We start from the raw sequence: 22865 nt of genomic DNA on the forward strand, positions 1-22865 counted from the left end.
CTGGGCTTGTCCATTCTAAACTCATCTGGAGCCACAAAGGTAGAAAATGCCTCATGGCTGCATGCCCAAGTTTTGCACAAGATGCAATCTCTTTCCAAAGAGATATTTTCTTAAATGTTATAATTTGTATGCTTGAGAAAAAAAAAAAAAAAAAGAAAAGAAATGGCAGAGAACATAAGCTAGGGGCCTTGGATATAAAACTACCAAAAAAGTTAGTCACTTTCTGAGCCTGGTCCTCATTGAACGTTAACACATAACCATGTTATTCAATGATAAAGATGATCATGGAGGCGCTTCCTGGAGAAAGGTGCCATCTCTTTTGCTCTGTCCAGGGTTCTGAATGGGAGGCTCCCCAGCACCAATGGGAAAAATGAATAAGGGTATTGAATACACTTTTAGTCCTCCTCTTGCATCAGCCCTCCCATTCACAGGCTAAGCTGTTCTGGAATCTATTCAGAGGGGAACCACATTACATAAGACTCAATAATCTTAATGGTAACTCTGCAGTGAAAGTGTCATTTGTTGTAATGAACACTGATCATAAGTTAAGCCCTGAGCTACTCTCTCTGTTATTTTTCATTATACTGTTCCTTGCTCTGTTATATTTCAGGAGCACTGAGGGAATTCACTCAACTGTGTTTGTTAGTCAGCGTTTCATTCCTCAAATTAGATTCTGCTAAGATGCAATGGACCAATGTGCAAACACACTGATTCTCAAGGAAACGCATCAGACGCTGATTATAGGTTCTCTGCTGGTGCCAAGGGGCACCTCCCCTTCCTCTTGGTTATGTATGTCTTTAGTTTACCATTTTTCTATCTTCCACTCAATCCACAGCATCGTTCTGCAGGCTCCAATCTGAGAGAGGATTAACAACGTGTCTCTGGATACTTGTCCTTCAGGAATGACTGTTCAATTCGACCACCAGAATACTGTTTCTAAAATCATCATCATCATCTCTCATTGAGCTCTCACTTGCAAACACCACTCTGCTTACATGACAATCATCGCCCTACCCCCCTCCCCACCCCCTGCTGCTTTAAAGCATACTAAGACAAATGGCACACCAGTGAGGGGAAGCTGGGATTTGTCCAAGTTTTAAAAACTCAATGTGAAAAATTCATCTTGGGCATTGTATATGAAGCTTGGGCGTATGTGCTTCCACGGGCATCTGTGCTCTTGGAATTGCTTATAAGTAGGTTGTGAGTCCTTGGAGAGACCACATCACCACCATACCTCAGAGGTCAACAGCACAAACACTTGGAGACTGTGTGGGTTGGTTCCTGGTCAAGAACACTCACAGGCTTTACCATTCTCACTGACCGCATCTCCACCTGACACTGGGCACTATCACTATTCCTTAGACCACAGGCCCCCAACCTCTGGGATCCACTGCCTGATGATCTGAGCGGAGCTGATCACTAATAATAGAAAGACAGTGAACAATACATGTAATGCACTTGAATGTGCTTGAAAACAGAGGGCGCAGCCACACTGCCTGCTTTAGTACCCATTATTTTGACTGGGTTCCCCAAGGAAGTAGCCTATGAATTTACTTCCTCTAACACGAGGTGCCAGGCTGGCCTTCTGACCAGTGAAAGTTGCTCAGTCATGTCCAACTCTTTGCAACCCCATGGACTGTATATTCTCCAGGCCAGAAAACTGGAGTGGGTAGCCTATCCCTTTCTCCAGGGGATCTTCCCGACCCAGGAATCGAACTGGGGTCTCCTGCATTGCAGGTGGATTCTTTACCAACTGAGCTATCAGGGAAGCTCCGGCCTTCTGCCCAAAGACACAGAAAATCAACTCTGAAAGACTGCTGTTCCCAGACATACGGACGCTTACATTTGGACATGTGCGGAATATGAACTGTCAACTACAAATTGACATTTGCCATCTACCTTTACAAGATTAAATTATGTGCTGCTGCAGCTGCTGATTTTCAACACCCCCGAAGGAGCTCAGGGTGGAGAGCAAAAACGACCCACTCGGTGCTCAGGGAAAAACTGTCAGATCTTCAGATAGTTATTAATAAATATGTTCAGGAGATGATTTTACGAGCCCAATTCTGTATCTTCTTATATCTAGAAAAGCACTAAAATCCTTCATAGTGATAACTGCTCCCCAGAACTAACAGAAACCTTCTGTTAAAAAAAAAAAGTATGTGCTTGATTGCATGTACTCCCCCTCCACCCAAATCACATATATACTGACCTTCCTCTTTGTCTCTTTGGAGCAATTTCTCAGTTATCTGAAATGTTGTCTCCCGGATTATAGTCCTCATTTGTCTCACGTAAAACTTAACTCACAACTCTCACATTGTACTTTTTAAAAGTCGATTGACAATTTCTTAAAATCGTAGAGAAAAAGGAGAAACTCTGGCATAAATCCAAACTATGTCTTCCTTCATTTTTAGACTTCTACATTTTACTTTTTAAAGAAACAGAAATATATTACATCCCATTGAGAAATTAAAAAGAGGGTTGAAAAAAAAAAACTGCCAAGAGTCTCCTACTTAAACATAAATTCTACTAGTATTTGGGTAAATTTCTTTCAAGTTTTCATCTGAAGTATTTTTAAAATATCAATAATCATAGTTTATAATTTTATAATTAGGTTTAGAATTTTATTTAAAAGTTAAGGCATCAGTATTTGCAACATAACTGCCATATATCAACAGGTTATCTATGAATCCATATAATTGCCATATATCGATAGGTTATCTATGAATCGCAATTAATGTGAACATTTTTTTGCTTGAAGACAGCAGTGTGGCTTTGGGGAAGCCATTTAACCTCTCTAAGTTTCAGTTTTTCTCATTGGAAAAAACAAACAAAAAAGGGATAAGTGATATTAACCAGCATCATTAGAACTTCATGCAAGTTAAGAGATCATACACTGAATGGAAGTAGATCTTACCAAAATGAAAGCCTCGGTTGAGGTGAACAATGGATAACACAGAAAATCATTTCCCACTGGATTATCTTAAAACAAAGCATATTTGCATATAAGCTGGAAACCCACAAGGAGGGTAGGGAAGATCCAGTCTTTCATTTATTAAGGAGAGGCCTTTGAGAACTGATCAACAAGTCTCAGAGAAGGGACTCAGTATACCCTAAACTGGGATTAGGAATGGCCATAGCCACTTCTGTTTTGGAAGTAGAGGGGTTTCAGGCATAGGCACAAAAATGCTAAAACAAGATCTCAAAAACTGCAGCACCAGGACTTCCCTGGTGGTTCGGAGGTTAGGAGTCTGCCTTCCAGTGCAGCGGACACAGATTTGATCCCTGGCCAGGGAACTAAGATTCCACATGCCATGGGCAACTAAGCCTACACACCGCCAACTGCTGACCCTATGTTCTAGAGGCTGTGCTCCACAGCTAGAGAAGCCCTCGGATACCACAATGAAGACTCAGCACAGTCAAAAAAAAAAAAAAAACAAAAATAGACACACTCCCCCTCAAGATAAAAAAAAAAAAACCAAAAACTGTAGCATATTTTAAATACGCACACTTACTAAACCATTTAAGACAGTGACAACAATGGCAGTGAAAGCAAAACAATGATCTACATATAACACAGTGGTCCTGGACCCGGCACCATTCTGCCCTCCCCACGGGGCTCTTGGCAATATCTAGACACAATGTCTTGTCACACCTGGGGTGTGCTACTGGCCTCTAGTGGTTAGAGACCAGGATGCTGCTAAACATGCTATACAGGATGGTCTCCAACAACAGTGTCATCTGGACCCAAAGGTATCAATCGCATTTAAGTTGAAAAATCAAGGTGTGAACAACTCGCAAGTAAAATTAAACCTTACTGAATATTAAAGCCAGGGAGATATGTCTGTTTCCCTCATTCCACCTCAGTATCCCCTGCCCCTACCCCCCGCCCAACCAATATCACATCTCCCCCACGTGACATCTTCCAAAGCTGTGAAATGACTACAGGTGCGGACTTTAAATTTTAATTATTATGCATTTTCTTTCATTGGTTACGATGCCAGTCTATTGTTTAGAATATGCTAGACAGGATCTTTAAAAAGAAATGTAAGAATGTGAATTGATCTAAAGAAAAATATTAAACCTTATATTAACTCCTATCTGGATATGGCAAAATCACTCTTCCAGAAGAGCGCTCTGTGTTTATTTTGATTTTTGTAGAGATACCACTCATATGAAGCCACTGCACAGATTCAATTTGAGGCTAAGGATGACATGAGGTTAGTAAAATTCTCCAAATTAACAAAATGTAAAGAAAAAACCCAGATCCACCCATTCCAAGGCTTCTTTTTCTCAGAAGGAACTCTGCTTGCAGTAATACTCAGGGATTTCAGAACCATGGCATTCCAAAGATGGAAACTGATCAGGACTTTATCAGTAATAGGCAGGGCTCTAGAAAATAGTGAAAAATTTCTTAGTTGTCTAGATTTACTGAAAAAAGATTGTTATAAACTAAGGCTAGAGAGAGTTTATGCACATACACACAGGTGCAACATGAAGGAAAATTAGCATTCCATTGGAACAGATGTGTAAAGGCAGAGTTCAGTGGCTGAATTTGAGCTCTTGCACATCAAACAGCTCCCTAGGATGAGCCTATATCTTAGAGAATAAGCTCTTATGAGCGACCTTGACTTCACTCAAAGGTAAGTATTCTTGATCTAGAGCTCTCCTGGGATCATTTGAAGGAAATACTAACTATTCAAGAAAGTCTGACAGCCAAGGCATGGAAGCAATCTAAATGTCCATCGACAGATGAATAGAAAAAGAAGACGTGCTATATATATACAGTGGAATACCACTCAGTCATATAAAAATAATGAAATAATGCGACTTGCAGCATCACAGATGGGCCTAGAAACTATAATACTGAGTGACGTAAGTCAGACAAGACAAATGTCATATGATATCACTCGTATATGGGATCCAAAAAAAATGGTACAAATGAAATTCTTTATAAAGTAGAAACAGATTCACAACACAGAAAAAAAATTATGGCTACCAAAGGGGAAAGGAGGGGAGGGATAAATAAGGAGTCTGGGATTAACTTATACACAGTACCTAATATAAAATAGATACCAACAGAGACCTACTGTATAGCACAGGGAACTCTACTCCGTATTTCTGTAATAACCTATACAGGGAAAGAATCTGAAATATATATATATATATATATATATATATATATATATATATATAACTGAATCACTTTGCTGTACACTTGAACACATTGTAAATCAACTATGTTTCAATTATTAACAATAAAAAAATACAGCCCATGAAGAAGCACAGTGGGCTTCAGATTTCTCGACTCTAGGCGCCTGCATGAGAAGAGCCACAGCCCTCTTTTAGGTGATTTGACTGACACAACTGTCCACCTGCAGATACAACTCAGCAACCTGAGTTTCTGAGTGTGAAATTAAGAAAAGATTGCAAATTCGACTACAATTAGAGCTTGGGTTAAAAAAAACTGGAAAAATTAACAGACTAATCAGGCAAAGTCAAAAGCACATCACAACTTTATCTTCATTTAATCCATCTATAACTGCTAGTGATTCAAGGAACTAGAATTCAATGGACAGTAACACCTCAGTGGTGAGACTTAAGAGTGTGAAAACCTGGGCGGAGGTTTTGAGGTGCTTCAGACTAAGCCCCTTGTTCTAAGCCTAACCCATGCTGGGAACACAGAGCACATTCAGTTCCTTCAAGCAGCATCCCCACCTCCAGCTCTGGGAACCAGGTCCCTGAAGGAAGCCACCTCTGAGTGTTTGCGATGTCAGCAGCACCAACAGAGGGACACTATGGACACCGTTCACCTGGAACCTTTCCAATGGTCCAGTGGTTAGGACTCAGCGCTTTCACTGCTGGGGCCCAGGTTCGACCCCTGGTTGGGGAACTAAGAGCCTACATGCCACACAGGTCAGATTAAAACAAACAAACAAAAAGAATAACTGTGCAGCAGCTGGTGGGAGACAGAGCACTGAAGAGCTGAAGCGTCATGCCAGCAAGATTACTTCCTTTTCTTCTGTCTCTGTGGGCTGCCCACTGCCCATCACCCATTGGAAAGCTGGTCCCTTCTCTTCAGAGCCTAGCTGTAGTCAGCCTAACTCTTTCTGCCCATGATGGTCATTTCTTCCTCTGAACTCCCAAACTTCCCAGTCTGTGGAGTGGTCCTCGATCTCCTGTCCACCCCACCATAGCTGGGGACACAATATTCCCCCATCATTCACACTGGCTGACTCCCGAGACCCGGCAGATGGGGGGCACCTGGCTACAGGAAGTCCCCTATAACTGAATTTTCAACTTGCAAACTTTCAAAGATGTGAACATGCATTCCATCAACATCAGGCGTGAGTGAAACTGCAGCTCGCCCTCCGTCTCCTATCGCGGCCAACCCTTCAGCTCTACCATCTCCCACCTCTTCTCCCTCCTCCAGTCAGTAACTCTTCTTGCCTGTCCACTCGATGCCAGCCTCTGTGTGCCAGCTATTGTGCTGTATGATTGTGCTGTTTAAGGAACTGTACTGCAAGATTAAAAATGTTTTATTTTGTTTTTTTTTAATGTATCCTTTGTTGAAAAGTATTATAAACCTTTATAGTTCAGTACAATATAGCCAGTTGTATTAGTTGGGAACCTAGGCTAACTTTGCTGGACTTACAAATTAGACTTAACAAAATGTGCTTTCAGAATGGAACTCGTTCGTATGCAGGGAACATACTGTAGTTTCAAAAAGCTCCCTCCCCTCTGCACTGCCATTCTCCTCTTAAGCCACCAATAACTCCCCAGAGCCTGCCTTTATTTCACTGTCCTGAAATCCTGGCTCTCTGGGTCGGTGTGAACACCTCAATTAGGTGGAGGTCCTGAAGGCAAAAAAGGACATCTTATAAATCTCTGTCCACACACCTGGGTCCCGAACACACAAAGTATACTCAGTACCTAATTGCTCATGGGCTGATTGATTAAATCAGCTCAGACTTAACTCCCTTCACAGGTTTGTATGAAGAAATATACCAGAAAACTGAAGGATACAGCTGGCTTCCTAATTAATATTAGTCACTTGGCAGTTCTTAATTAAGAACTGTAAAATAAAGACCCACCTTTCTACCGTGCCAAGTAGGTACCACCTTCATTAGTATGGAAGGGCTGTAACCACAACTTCATTTTTATGTTCTTTTCTCTGCCCTGCCAGATGGGAACACTGGCTGCATGGTATTTATTAATATAATAAACAAAGACAAACGTGGTGGCTTGGGGGAAATTGGGCAGAATTAGTCAACTGCACTTCTTCTGGACCAGCTTTATGTAGAAGATGGAGGAAGCCTTCTCTTGTTCTGAGGTAAAGTGGACCGGACTTGACGTAGGAGGTGAGCTGTGCCTCTCAGTCACCACCTATGGAGGGCTTCTTGATTTGGGACAAAGGGATAAAATCAACTACATAGCAGGGATGTTGCGGACCTCAGATAATGTCAGCAAAGCGCCTGGACACAGAAAACAGCAAGTGATGGGTTTCCAACTCACCTCAATAAGCCCTTTTACTTTTGACATCATAATCCTAAGAAAGGGCCCATAAACCCCAAGGGTGCTCTCATGTGGTGATGCTGGCCCGTATCCATGTGCTGGGGAAGATGGAGCCAGAGGGTTAAATGTAGGATTTTGGAGTTGGATAGCACAGTCTGAATCTCAGCTCCACTATCTGGTCACATACGTGACTTTGGGAAAACTACTGACGCTTCCAGATGGCACATGTGAAAGACAGGGATGAAACACAGTCCCCTTGCCTTGTGGGGTGACAATGACCCCCTGTGGACTCCCTGAAAGTCCGTTAGGGTATCTGTGGTTGTCTTAATCATTGAGGACTCTATTGGTATTTACTGGATGGAAGTTTTGAAAAACAGGTGTCTTTGGAGAAGCAGGCTAGATGTGCAACATTAACATGGTCTCCCAGGCTTCATGACCTCATGGTGTCCACTGGACCTTCATGTAGATGGGAAACCCTATACGTATGAACACAAAGTATACATTTTCTGCCCAGCATCAATGTACACCAGACAGTCCAGCAATGCAATTTTTGTGCAAATCAAGGTGGGAATGTATTTTTTGTATGTATTTTGGAGCTTTACCAAGAACTGTTCACCATCTCGGATAACCATAATCCCATTTCCCACATGGAGGTGACTTACAGTATGTGAGTAAGCTAGCATGTCACATCTCTGTAGGTCTGGATATTCAAGAGAGAATTTCCAGGTAGAGATGCAGACATCAGACTACTGCTTCCTCACCCCCGGTACTCAGGAGCAGGTGGTTATATGTGGAAGTACTCAATAGTAACCAATAATAAGCTGTATTCCTTGTATTTCTCTATCCTGTTACAGTTCGGGAATTATAATGACTTAACTGCACTACACGTGGAACAGGTTATGTTACTGACAAAATCCGGTTTAGGACTTCAGCAGCACTGACAAAGACACTGGTTGCAGCAAGGTTCTGAGTGGTTGGAGAAACAGTGTCCATTCTCAGAGGGTCCCAGGGAAGATTAAATGAGGTAACTAGAAACAGAGTATTGGGCTCAGAACTCAGCCTATAGTAACTGCTCAAGAAACATTCGTTACTATCAGTTGCATTAACAGTACCACCTCTCATGGCTTAAGTAACTGCTGCTATACAGTTTAATTGTAATTTCTTGCCTGGTTCTCCAGGTACTTCATCCTGAGGTGAGACAGGCAACAGTGAGGGGCATTCTTCTCTGCATCAGAGGGAGACTAATCAAGTGTGGCAAGATGCCCAGAAGGGAGAGAGATTTTTCCCAATAGCTCTGACACGCACCGAGTACACTTCATTAGCCTGTCTATTACAAAGCACTTAAGACACATATTTATTGACAGCAATCTGTCAATTGATTAAACATCTCAATATATGAAGCTGACTCCACATTAATTAGCAGTTGGGAGAACATGGTCCTCGAAGTTAGTATGGATAGTTTTGGAAATCCTCGCCACACTTCCACTTGCTTTAACCTTCTGTGAAATAGCAACACAGGATCCAAGAGTGAATTGTTGTCCATTTCAGAGCCCAAAGGTGTGCACATATGTGTTAAAAAGCTCACATCCTAACATTTCACAGGAGATCTGAATCTCATTGTGGTCCATTTATGTTCTGTACATATGCTAATTTTTTTCAATAGGAAATCTTAAAGACTTCACTGAATACACAATTTCACTTCCTCTTTGCAAGCTAAGATTTGATTTTTACTTGTTAGAATAAACTGAGGGCAAAGAAAAGTTACATTTTTTACTCTATGTTCTACAATATTTTGTGCATTTAAGGAATAGCCGCAGGAGACAGGTAGAAAAGGCATTCACTCCAGCATGCTGTGTTTTGTTCTTAACAACAATTCTGAGTAATTATTTTATACGACACACATGATTTTTCACTGTGGAGCTGTTTGATAAGAAATGTGAACTTTCAGATGAAAAAACAAAGAGTCCAAGAGTCCCGCAGTTAGCTCAAAAGAAGAACCTTGAGAAGTTCGGAGTGTAACTAAGCTTTTACTTTCTCTCTTTTTATTAATTCATACTCTTTACTAATTGGACTTGCTTGTTTGCACGTCCAAACAATCTGGAATGATTTTTTCTCCAAAGGAAAAGGCCTAGGTCTTCCTCAGCTATGTAAAAAGCAAGATCCATGGAAAGAGCTTTTTAACTTTTCAGCTTCTTTTTGTGTTCAGGTCATTTTAATTTCTCCTGAGTGTCACATTCTTCAATATCTTATATGTACATGGTTCTCAAAAGCTTCACTCTTGCCCACAGCACCATGAAGGTGGCTATCACGACTCGATATGTTAGCATTTTCTCTGCCTGGGATCTCCCCCAGGGATCACCTGGGGGGCCCACTAACCATGCAAAGCTCCCAAATGTCAGCACACACAGGAGTCGCCCAGTAACCTGTTCACGTGCAGAACCCAATTCAGTGTGCTTGGAGTAGAGCCCAAGACCCTGAATTTCTGACCAGCTACCAGATGATGCCAGTGCCGCTGGCCAGGAGGTGATACCGGAGTATCACATGGCCAGAGGATCATTTTATTTTTAATTAATTATTTCTCTGGCCACACCTTGCAGCATGTAGGATCTTAGTTCCTGGACCAGGGACTGAACCTGCATCCTCTGCAGGGGAAGCATGGAGTCTTAACCACTGGACCACCAGGGAAGTCCCAGGATCATGTCATTTTAATTAGTGAAACTTTACGAGTAGACCCATTGGCATGAAAATGATCTGGGAATACTGCAGCTCCTGTGCATAGTCAAACAAAATACTTAATAATGGGAAATAAAAAGACGACTTCAGCAGTACATGTCTTCAAAGTGATCCCATGAATAGTTTCAAACTTATTCTGCCCACCATGTGCTCACTGATTATGGAACCTTCCCTGTGGGACATGCCTTGTGGCTATAAATGTAATAAGAACATTATTCGAGTGGTTCTTTGAACCATATTAAAGACCCAATTCAATCAAATTCCATGTTAACGTTCAGGAACTTAATGTTCAGTGAACTTGAAGAGTTACTTAATCTCTGAGTTCTGATGCTCTGATCTGCACAACAAGGGGTACAGTGTGTACAAGGGTAACAATAGAACCTCCCTCCTAAGGTTATGGTGAAGGTCAAATGAAATCATGTCCACTAACCTGGACATGTCATTACTCAATAAATAGCAGTTGTAATTACTGAAACACTGTAACTGCAACTTAGGCAGCTCAGATGATGATATTTTTTAAACCCATCTTGTCCAAAATGGATAACAAAGTTTGGTTGGGTTTTTCTTCCCTATCTTGGCAACAAACATCGACTTCTGCTTCGTTGACTATGCCAAAGCCTTTGACTGTGTGGATCATAACAAACTGCGGAAAATTCTTCAAGAGATGGGAATACCAGACCACCTTACCTGCCTCCAGAGAAATCTGTATGCAGGCTGAGAAGCAACAGTTAGAACAGGACATGGAACAATGGACTGGCTGCAAACAGGGAAAGGAGTACGTCAAGCCTGTATATTGTCACCCTGCTTATTTGACTTATATGCAGAGTACCTCATACGAAATGCTGGTCTGGATGAAGCACAAACTGGAATCAAGATTGCCGGGAGAAATATCAATAACCTCAGATATGCAGATGACACCACTCTTATCGCAGAAAGTGAAGAGGAACTAAAGAGTCTCTTGATGAAAGTGAAAGAGGGGAGTGAAAAAGCTGGCTTAAAACTCATCATTCAAAAAAATAAGATCATGGCATCTGGCCCCATCATTTCATGGCAAATAGATGAGGAAACAATGGAAACAGTGACAGCCTTTATTTTCTTGGGCTTCAAAATCACTGAAGATGGTGACTGCAGCCATGAAGTTAAAAGACACTTGCTCCTTGGAAGAAAAGCTATGACCAACCTAGATAGCATATTAAAAAGCAGAGACATCGCTTTGCTGACAAAGGTCCATATAGTCAAAGCTATGATTTTTTCCAGTAGTCACGTATGGATGTGACAGTTGGACCATAAACAAAGCTGAGCATTGAAGAATTGATGCTTTTGAACTGTGGTGTTGGAGAAGACTCTTGAGAGTCCCTTGGACTGCAAGGAGATCAAACCAGTCCATCCTAAAGGAAACCAGTCCATCCTACAGGAAACCAGTCCTGAATATTCACTGGAAGGACTGATGCTGAAGGTGAAGCTCTAATACTTTGGCCACATGATGCAAAGAGCTGACTCATTGGTAAAGACCCTGATGCTGGGAAAGACTGAAGGCAGGAAGAGAAGAGGACGACAGAGGATGAGATGACTGAATGGTATCACCGACTTGATGGACACGAATTTGAGCAAGCTCTGGGAGTTGGTGATGGACAGGGAAGCCTGGCGTGCTGCAGTCCATGGGATCGCTGAGTCGGACACGACTGAACTGAACTGACTGGGTGACAAAATCATTAGTTTAAACCTTAAAATGGCTGGGTTGTTACCCATTCAAGTAGAAAAGCATAGATTTTCAAAGTGACCTAAACTCACTTTGTTTAAGCATCCTGTTTCTTTTTTCTTAATCTTAAAAAATCATATGAACACAGTACATTTGCACTCAAAAGAACATATAATCATGATTCAAGAAATTTTTAATAGCCTGCAGTCATCCTTATGGAGGAGAGGGAGTCCTATTTAAATTTAGTTATTTAGCAATATTCATTTAATACATTTAACAAACATTTATCTTCGTGCCCCAGATCTAGTTTTTAGTATAGAAGATCATTGGCTTTAAGAACTTTGCAGTAGAAAGGGAACTTAAAATTCCTAATAGGTTGTTAAAAAACTGTATCACAGAGAAAATTCAATTCTGATGTAGTCATTAGACAAATACTTCATGATCCACTACAGTAAAAGCATCTGGTTTCACAGATGAGAAATTGGGACTTGTTTGGGGCAAATGAGTTGGCCACAGCGCCAGAGATGATTAGTAGCAGAAATGCACTCAAAACTGACTTGAAGCTCCGATCCAGGCTCTCTCCAGACAGACTGCATCACTCCCTGCAGAGTCACCCAGAAGGTGTCAAACCAAATTAACAGAATCCAGAGATACCTCCCTGATGAAACTGCTGATGTTAGGATGTGTTGGTTTTTTTTATTAAATATTCGACAAACTAGGGGGTGCAAAGTTCTCATTCTTGTGTCCACTTAAAAAAAGGACATGTTCTCCCAGCTGATTTAAAAACAAACAAACAAACAAAACAGCCCTTGGGCTGTATGAACTTGGCTCCTATATGCTTTACCTCCATGGAAACTGCTGGTGTGAGAGGCCACAATGCCACCCAGTTGCTGGAATGCACTGCTGGAAAGGGAACCCCTTAGGGTGGAGCCCATGCTTTCTTCACAGTGATGATGGGACTGCATCTCCATACCCTCTAATCCTCAGCAAGTTTCTGTGAACCAGTTAGTGAGTGAAAGAGCGTGCCAAGAAAGAAACACAGGAACTCCGGAACAAATGCAGGTGTTCGTGCGATGGGCCTGGGACCTGCCTTCCTTCCTTCTCACACTGAGCCAAAAACTGAGCCAGTCTCTCCCTTGGCCAGGTTCAGTTCTGCTCTGCACAGCTCCTGGTGAGCAGGACCAGGACAGACTGGAGGCTCTGAGTCTCTTTAAACACCGGGGGCTTTCCTCCTTGGCGCATGAGAGGGAGAAAGAAGATCTCTGAACTGCTGCATGCTGAGAACTACAATTATGAAGAAGACAGAGTAAAAGGCACAGACAAATGAGATTTATTAAGTACAATTCCTTTAAATATCCCATTCGTCTTAGTTTGCATTTGTACCTTGGAAGCAGGAAAATGCATCAGGAAATCCAACCCAAGGTGCAACTGGAGAAAAACGGCAGGGACTTTAAAATTGTCTTTATCACAGACCTGGGTTCTGAAGCACACCCTGTTCTTCCATGGAACAAGGCCGTTTCATGCCTCTGTCTCTGCATCTGTGTCAATTTCCCCCTGAGAAATGAAGCCCTGTGAAGAGTAGTTCATGAGGAGGGGCTTGCTGCACTGCTGCAAGGTCAGGTGACAAACCAAAAAAGCAGCTAATGCTTCTGCCAGACAACCTTATCCGATGATTAAGGGCTGAGATGTGACATTAACGTGTTTAAAAATTGTTATTTTATATCAGCCATCTAATTTAACAAGAAACTATGAACCATTTAACTTTCCTGGAGGGGGAAAAATGTATTGAAACTCTCTCTTTAATTCCCCAAAAGTATTTATGGGTGTCCACCCCGGTGGCGCTATTGGTAAAGTACCTGTCTGCCAATGCCAGAGATTCAAGAGACGCAGGTTTGATCCCCAGGTCAGGAAGATCGCCTGGAGAAGGGCATGGAAACACATATTCTTGCCTGAAGAATCCCATGGACAGAGGAGCTTGGTGTGCTACAGCTTGGTGTGCATGGGGTCGCACAGAGTTGGACATGACTGAAGTGACTTAGCATGCACCCATGCACTGTTTACTTATTAAAGATTATTCTAGGGATGTCCCTGGTGGCCCAGTGGTAAGAATCCACACTCCCAATGCAGGGAGCCTGGGGTCTGATCCTTGGTCAGGGAGCTAGAACCCACATGTGGTGGTTCAGTTGCTAAGTCATGTCCGACTCTTGCGACCCCATGGACTGTAGCCTGCCAGGCTCCTCTGTCCATGGGATTCTCCAGGCAAGAATACTAGAGTGGGTTGCCATTTCCTTCTCCAAGGGATCTTCCCGACCCAGGGATGAACCCGGGTCTCCTGCATTCCAGGTGGATGTTTTACCAAATGAGCTACAAGGGAAGCCCCAGATCCCACATGTTGCAACTCAGAGTTTGCATTCTACAACTAAAAGATCCTGTGTGCCGCAGCTAAGACCTGGCACAGGCAAATAAGTAAAAATAAATTAGTATCTTAAAAAAGATTATTCTAGAATGTATGCTGGAACACTGCTGGTTATCATATCATAAGCCTTGCTAAAGAAAACCAGACCATTCACATACCTACATGAAATTAAGTCTCTATTCTCACTTCTGCTTTTCTGTTTTCCCATTAATACTGGATCCCGTTCCTACTGTTTGGACAATCTTCCAGTAGATTATAACCCCTTCCAAGGACCAAGGGTCTGCTAGCCTCCTTCCTACTTGTCCCAATGAGAGTCAGAGACAGCAACCATTTCCTTGCATTACACAGCTCTAGGAAGCACCCACCTGCCTTCATCTTGACACCTCATTAAGGTAACCATTGATGCAACAGCAAAATGCTACCCAGAGCGAGTATGAGACAGGCTGACACCCAAGCCGTTCCTTTGTGAGCTGGGCGACTTTGTTCACAACATGACCCCACACTGCAGGGGCCTTTCATGATCTTTTCTCCAATGGTCAGATCTATTTAATTGAAAATAATTCCTCCCAGGTGGAATCCGCTAGAAAGATTTCACAAACCTGGGACACAGCGTGAGGTCAATTGGATACTCAGATCTTGACCTTCTGGGAACACCTCACCCAATGTCCCTCAGATCTAATCAATGCCAGTTTTTGAAATTGAAATATCCCAACTCAAACCTCTCTGGACCAGAAAGTAACAATTCATTAACCATTTCTTCAATCTCTTTCTGCATAACCAGACTGAGTAGTTTTAGCTCAGATCACAGAGAACTCCATCAAAGTTTCCTGGCCTCATCTGCATCGCATACATTTCTTTCAAAAAAAAATTCACATTTTATGGGTTTTCATTTTTACCACCACCAACAAACATCAACAAATTTGGTCTAAGGGCTGTGAAGGTACCTATCATAATTAGCATCCAACTGTCTGCCAGCAAATGGTTTCTGACAATTAATTCGGCCATCACAGATAAAACTGTCATGCTTCACGGGAGAAGATCAGAAGACGAGCCTTTTGCGTGAAGCTGTGGTGCCATCGTCAGGGGAGATGGTTCAGAGCTCGTCCCCAGGTGGGAGAATTCAGAGCACTGAGGTGATTTAAGCCACGAGCAAGCCCAGGGTGCAGCGGTGCTGGGTCCCTCGGGCACCCAGGGAGCACCGTCACCCTTCAAAGAGCCACTTGCCCATTACTGTCCACCACCAGGGCCTCAGCCCTGTGTTCTCAGGAGCCTCACAATGAAAGGAAAGTAGGAAAGTGATTTTTTTAAAAAATAAAAACATGAATAAATAGCACCGCCAAAGGAGGATTTCTAGAACACATCAAATTCCACTTCATCCACCACGACCCAAGCAACAGCTCACTAATTTTAGTTTGGCCATTTTCATTCTTTTTAAAGTCTTTATTGAGTTTTGCTACAATATTATTTCTGTTTTATGTTTGGGTCTTTTTGGCCATGTGGCATGTGGAATCTTAGCTCCCTGACCAGGGACTGAACCCATGCCTCCTGCAATGGAAACATGGAATCTTAACCACTGGACTGCCAGGGATGTCTCCAGCCATTTTCATTTAAAAAGTCATGCAATGATGGGACTTCCCCGGCGGCCCAGTGGTTAAGACACCAAGCTTCCAGTGCAGCGGATTCGGGGCTCAGTCCCTGGTCAGGGAACAAATATTCCACATGTCCCATGACCAAAAAATAACTAGTAATAACAGTAAAAAGTCATGCAGTGATCATGCTTACATAAGCCAGAAAAGAAGAGAAAATCACCTGGTGGGCCTTCCGGAATCCCACAGACCTCTGTTTATACAACTGGTATAAGACAGTGTATTATGCCACTGAGTTACATTCATCATGGGCCTGGATCCCCCTTTTGGTCCCCACTTTCAAGCGCCCTAAGGAATGAGCACTTTCTGTTTCCATTCTGACACCCCAGATCTGGCATAGGCAGTCCCAGCTCTGAGTGGGCACCCCAGAAATATTTATGCTTTCCCTTTCCAAGTGTGGACCGGCTTGAGTCAAAGGACTTGGGGAGGGGGGAGGGGGAGGCTGCACTGACACCCCTGGCAGATGTGACAGGGCGGGTGCATCTGGAAGGGAGCCAGGAGCACTGGAGCTCATCTAATTAGCTGCTGCCTTGACTGACAAGCATCTTCTCTCAGCATGCGGTCCACCCCACAAAGGATGGAGGGCAATGATACAATGCTTATGTCTGTTACACGACCATTACATATCAAAACCTGCACTGATATGGCCTTTGCCTCCTCCAGACAATGCGAAAAAGAAAACTCACTTGATTTCCTCTCAAAAATGTTTCCCCCTACTACACAAACCAAACCAATGAAACAAACCCCTATCAGACAATAAACAACACGGCAGACTTAGAATTCTACGTCAATGATGGAAAACAAATTGCATACTAAAACCGTATGAATAAACTACTGAAAAAACAAAACGAAGAGCCTTTTGAAACTCTTTATCCTGACTGCTCACTCTTCTCTCTTAATTGGAGGTAACCGATACCTCCCTAGGGTATGACAAGTAAGTTGGATGTATCTTTAAAAGCCCGGGAGGCTTTTAGAAAATAAGTCCCTACTTAGGATTCTAAGACATCTACCACTGTGTGCAGGAAGTTATAGATTAAAGCAAGCGAACTGCACCATCACCAGCATCACGTGACAACCACATGCCTGACGACTGATTCTCAATGAATTTTCTAAGGCACATTGCTTGGTTCTACTCTAACTTGCCTGAAAGAACCCTGAAGACAGAAATAAATGCGGAAGCTCTTATACTTATGAAACTGAAAATCCTGAATCTTCCTAGATACAAATAAAGCTGTGTGCTAGAGCAAAACATGTCCACTGTGCTGGCCACTGCTGGGTGGTGGTACCACTGGCTGGTTGCAACTACTGTTTCCTTTAGACCAGTTTTTTTTTTTTTTTTTTAATCTCAGGGCAAAGACAGCTGGATCAGATAATGCTTTGTAGTAGGGGGCTGTCCTGAGGCTTGTGGGATGCTTAGCAGCATCTCTGGCCTCTACCCAGCAGATAACATGTTAAGACATTAAAATGGAGACGTTTTGTTCAGGTTTCAGAAGTAGGGGAGCAGGCCTCTGGCCAACTTCTGACCCTGCCTGGACGACATGCCTGCCTGGGAGCATACCAACGGTTACCAGCAAGTCAAGCAGCACTTTAGATAAGAAAGGGACTAGGTCTTAGAATTTCTTAAGCCCTGGGGACCTGGCCAGTGCCCAGGTGGGGCGGACTGGGGTGGTGTCTGAGGAATTTTATGACTCAAAAGGTGAAACAAACAGCATTGGTAAAAGTTAAAAGAAAATCAGAACTGCATTTCTGCATGTAAACTGATGATGATATCAGCTTGTGGCCTGGGATTAAAAGTGGGAGCCTGCAAAGCTGCATCTGAAGTCTCACCCATGGGGTGGACGCACTGCTCGGGACCCTTTCCCAACTCTTTTCCCAACTGGGACTCCAGACTGCTGTTACTTGGGAATTCCCAGTGCTGTTCAAGTCTGGATATATGTTTCGCCCAAGTTGGGGATATATACACTATATATACACTATATGTGTATGTATACACATATATATGTATGATATATATGGTGATATATACACTATATATGACTTTTCTCATTTGTTTCTATTTCTTTTCTTTCAATGATTATATGTTGAAATTAAGTTAAATAATCTTCTATTAAAAATTGAAACTGTTTGTGTGCAAGACATGGTTTCTTTTTGTTAACATATCTTTCGAACCTAAAACGAAAGTAAAATTTTCAGCAAAACATATCAGCAGCACCCCGACCCCGTGTGTGGCAACCACAAGGTCTCTGGCCACTGCTAAGTGTCCCCCTGCTGATCAAGACTGTCCTGCTAGAGAATCACTGCTTTAGCATGACAAATAATGGACTTCTGAGCAGCTATGAAGACTATAAACCCAATGTGACAAAGAAATCATCTTTATCGATTCAGTATTAAGATCAGTCAAGGCCACTTAGGACACAACGGTCTCCGGCTAATGAAAAAATTGCTTATTTGTGTTCCTACAGATCACCAAGAAAGGACAGAAATAAAATACATATGGTGGCTGTGATCCATCCACTCCTGGGGAGAGAAATAAAGCAACCAGAGAGAGGCACCACCCCACGCTGGTTGGGAGTTTACTTCTGTTTTTAGATTCTCTCCTTGAGTGGTGGAGGTCACTGGCTGGCTTGGTGAAGTTTTACCTGAGGGAATGGTCTGAATAACATGTGTGTTTTACAGTGAATGTGCCGAGGCATGAGTCCCAGGTCACTGCAGGTGACCGAGGCAGAGGGCAAGTGACCCTCAGACCAGGGTCTGACCAGGGATGCTGCAGAAGGAACTCCACATGGGATAAGTATCTGGACTAACTGACCTCCTCCTAACATTCAGCTCCAGTGTGTCATGAGCCTATGAGCCTTTCACTGATCGGCTCGTCACAGTCCCTTCTGAAGAAGCTGTGAGAAGCAAAGGCATTTGTCCTGCCCTGGGTGGGTCAGAATCTCACAACCCTGGGACCCTAAGCAGGGTCCAGGGTGACGACGGGCACCAACTGGACATCTCTCTACCTTCCCCACCGACCACAGATGAGGCAAGGATCCCCACCTGGTTCCGAGCTATCTCCAACTGGTCTTCTCCTCCCCACTCCTAAATCTCATTAACCCAGAAGACAAATTACACAAGTATGTGATCTCACACTGATGTTCAATCTGTCTTTTCTAGCATCCTCTATTTATCAGACGGCTTCAACCTGGTGGACCGTGACTCCTCAGTCACTGCCAAAGTCTACCCTTCCTCATGCACTGCTGAAGTATGGGGACAGGCAGCCAGGAAGTCACAGACGGAGATGAGCATCAACTCACATTTCGGTTCACTGACAGATGACATCTACAGCAAGATGGCAGTGGGGCTATGGGCTCCTACGGTCAGAAGGAAACAAATTTTCTCCAGGTCTCGGCTGGAGGGAGCTCAGGTGAATAGAACACTCACTCAGTAGTTCTGCCAAGTAACAGAAGCCAGTGTTTTGCTGTTTTAGTTTCAAAGCAAGCCACAGACATCCAAACGGTGGATTTGTAAGCAGTTTTTTTTGTTTCTTTATTTTTAAACCACCCAACTGCATCTCCCAAAATTTGTTCTGATTCAAACAGAACAGGCGACTTCCCTGGTGGTCCAGGGGTTGGGCCTCTGTACTTCCAGTGCAGGAGACACGGGTTCAATCCTTGGTTGGGGAACTAAGATCCCACAAGCCACACAGTGCAGCCAGTAAATAAAATAAATTGCTTTTAAAAAACAGCAATGGGAGCTATTCATAGGCATACAACTTTCTACATTAAATTCTGAGTGGAAGCCTACATCACCTTACAATGTTTTCCCTTAAAGAGTATGTGATTTTCACACGCATCTATGTACCTCACAAAAGACTCATCCATTTGCCTCTGCACACCTTATGTTCTAGGTTTTCTTCCCACGCCCAGTACATTAAATACTGCTCAGCTCCCACGGAATAAAAATTTGCAGTGATGTGGCATTCTGTCTGTTTATTACCATGTAGTTGAATTTCACCAAAATTCATAGAATGTGGGATCTGAAAGGGGCCTTGTAGATTACCCAGTTTATTTCCCCCATGTAGCTTCTGGGGAAATTGGGTCCACAGAAGTTCAGGAATGTTCCTAAAATTAACTAATAACTAAGCTGAGATTCTGAATTCCTATCACCTTGCACTTTCCATTAATTACAGCCTCTTTTCTACCAAAAGGTGAAGCATTTGCCTGGTTACTTTAGCAGAACCATTTAGAAAACTGGCAGTTTCTTACAGAATTAAATATATATATATATATTCTACGACCCAGTGATTCTGCTTCTAGGAATTTACCCATGGGAAATGAAAACATATGTCTCTAAAGCGACTTGAAAAAGAACATTCACAGCAGTTATATTCACAGTAGCCCCAAAGTGGAGATGACATTAATGTCCAATAGTATATTAATGAATAAATAAATGGCAGTATATTTCTACAGTGGAACAGTGGTTATTTCTGCAGATACCCTGGGCAAATTCTCCTGGTATAAGAAGAAGGAAAAAGAGAAAGTTCTGGGACTTCCCTGGTGATCCAGTGCTTAGGATGTCACACTTCCACTACAAGAGAACAGGTTCGATCCCTGGTTGGGGAACTAAGATCCTGTATGTCAAGTGGGGCGACCAAAAATGTTTTTAAAATGTAAAAGAAATTAAAAAAAAAACCACACACAGGAAAAAGCTGAATTCTCTTGGATTAGCACTAGGAGCCCTCTGTACTCCTGACTATCCTAGTTCATTTCTTCTTTTTTCTTTCTCCTAGACAACTACTTTATACCTTTTTTCCTCTCTCAAACCTCTAATACTGTAATATTTCCTCCTCCATCCTCCCTCCTGGCTGATAACCTTGCTCCCTATTTGGCTGAGAAAATACAAACACTCCAAAGAGAAGCTCCATCCAGTCCCAACATGGGTTTACCAACCTACCCGTTGCTTGTACCACACATTCTGCCTTTCCTCCGGCCACTGTGGAGGAACTGCCCCAGACCCCACCCCAAGGCTGACCCCACCCCACCCCAGATCCCTGTTCCCTGTTTGTAATAAACAAGGACATTACTGGCAGCTGACCCTTCTTCTACCTCATCTCCTCCCCTCACCCTGCTAGTCATTCCCATCATCATAAAACACGCTGCACATCTTAAAAACACCAGCTCTTTTCATAATGAATTACAGATGATTTACCATGTTGTGCTAATTTCTGCTCTATGGCATAGTGACTCAGTTATACACACATATACATTCTTTTTTAATATTCTTTTCCATTACGATTTATCCCAGGAGATTGGATACAGTTCCCTGTGCTATACAGTAGGACCTTGCTCTTTACCCATCCTATATATAATAGTTTACATCTGCCAACCCCAAGCCCCCAATCAATCCTTCCCCTTCTTGCCCTCCCCCTTGGCAATCACCAATCTTTTCTCTATGTCTGGGAGTCTGTTTCCGTTTCCCACACAGGTTCATCTGTGTTGTATTTTAGATTCCACATATAAGTGATAAGTATGGTATTTAAGATCTCCACCATGTTAAGCAAAGTGATTCAGTTATACAAATACATATATTCATTCTTCAGATTCTTTTCTCATCTAGGTTATCCCAGAATGTTGAGTAGCGTTCTTTGTGCTGCATAGTAAGTAGTCCTTGCTGGTTATCTATCTTATATATAGTAGAGTGTATATGTTCATCCCAAGCTCCTGATTCATCCCTCCCTCTCCACTTTTCCCCTTTGATAACCATAAGTCTGTCCCTCCCCTCAGGTTTTTATTTTTTTTAAAGCTTAGACCAAGCTGGAAAAGCTGAAAGTGGAAAACAGAGGGATCATACAGATAATTCTAGATCTGCATTAATATAAAGAAAAGTGATTCTAGGTGTAATTAATAAGCGACAGTAAACATTTGTAAGACAGTATAAACACAACTGGTAAAACCACTTAAATGAACACTCGGCTCAGCCTTAGATGAATGATTCCCTTTCTCTGTTTTCTAATATTCACTTATTTATTTGGCTGTGTTAGGTCTCATTTGTGGCTCATGCAGTCTTCATTGCAGGGCCCAGATTCTCTAGCTGTGGCATGCAGGCTCAGTAGTTGTGGCACGTAGGCCTAGTTGCCCCAGGCACATGGCATCTTAGTTCCTTGCCCAGGAATAGAACCTGAGTGCCCTGCATTGCAAGGTGGATTCTTAACCACTGGACCACCAGGGAAGTCCCTAATGATTCATCTTCTGTAACTTGTAATATGGGCCTTCAAACGAAGAAGAGATTTTCCCAGCACAAAGGAAAGTAGAGTAGGAAGAAAAAAGGATTCAGAGAGATGGCTAGAATCCAAACAATGACGGCATCAGCCATGTCATCTCTGACCCTCTATTTACAGTAAGATCAAAGGAAAAAAATAATCATAACGTGTTACACATTTCTGGTCCTTTACGGCTTGAAACTCATAGGAATGTCTATTATCTCTTTCTCTACCTTGAGAAAATTTGTGTCATGGCCAGAACAGTGTAACTGTACACTTTGAATAGGTTTTATGTATTTTTATTTGTCTATTTTACAAAGAAAGAACATGGAGGCAAGACACACTTCCAAAGAGGGTCCTCTGGTCAACAAAGTTTGAGAAATGCTGCACCATGTCTGGCCTGGCAGGACACCAGAGATGAACACGTGCATATCAGAGAACAGTTTCCCCAAGGTTTCTCAAGTTTGTCTGAACATAAAACACTCTTTTTTGGCTTATAGGCTATTAATATCTTTGCATCTTAGACAGATCCCTCTAGTCTGAAGCTTCTTCAGCATCACTTCCTGGCCTCAAAAGACTTTCCAGAACTGAAGCCCCGGGTGGGTTTATGTTTTG

The 22865-nt window shown here is 42.6% G+C and overlaps 1 protein-coding gene and 1 non-coding gene across 2 annotated transcripts in view; one reads left to right on the forward strand and one right to left on the reverse strand.

Annotated features, from left to right (window-relative positions):
- RSU1 (Ras suppressor protein 1) overlaps nucleotides 1–22865 on the reverse strand; it is a 196795-nt gene that overhangs the window by 19670 nt on the left and 154260 nt on the right. The gene's annotated exons all lie outside the window — the stretch shown is intronic.
- TRNAE-UUC lies at nucleotides 5822–5893 on the forward strand. Its single transcript has one exon. It is a non-coding gene; the product is annotated as a tRNA-Glu (tRNA).

This window comes from Cervus canadensis, chromosome 10, assembly GCF_019320065.1.
Source record: "Cervus canadensis isolate Bull #8, Minnesota chromosome 10, ASM1932006v1, whole genome shotgun sequence".
Lineage (NCBI taxonomy): Eukaryota > Metazoa > Chordata > Mammalia > Artiodactyla > Cervidae > Cervus > Cervus canadensis.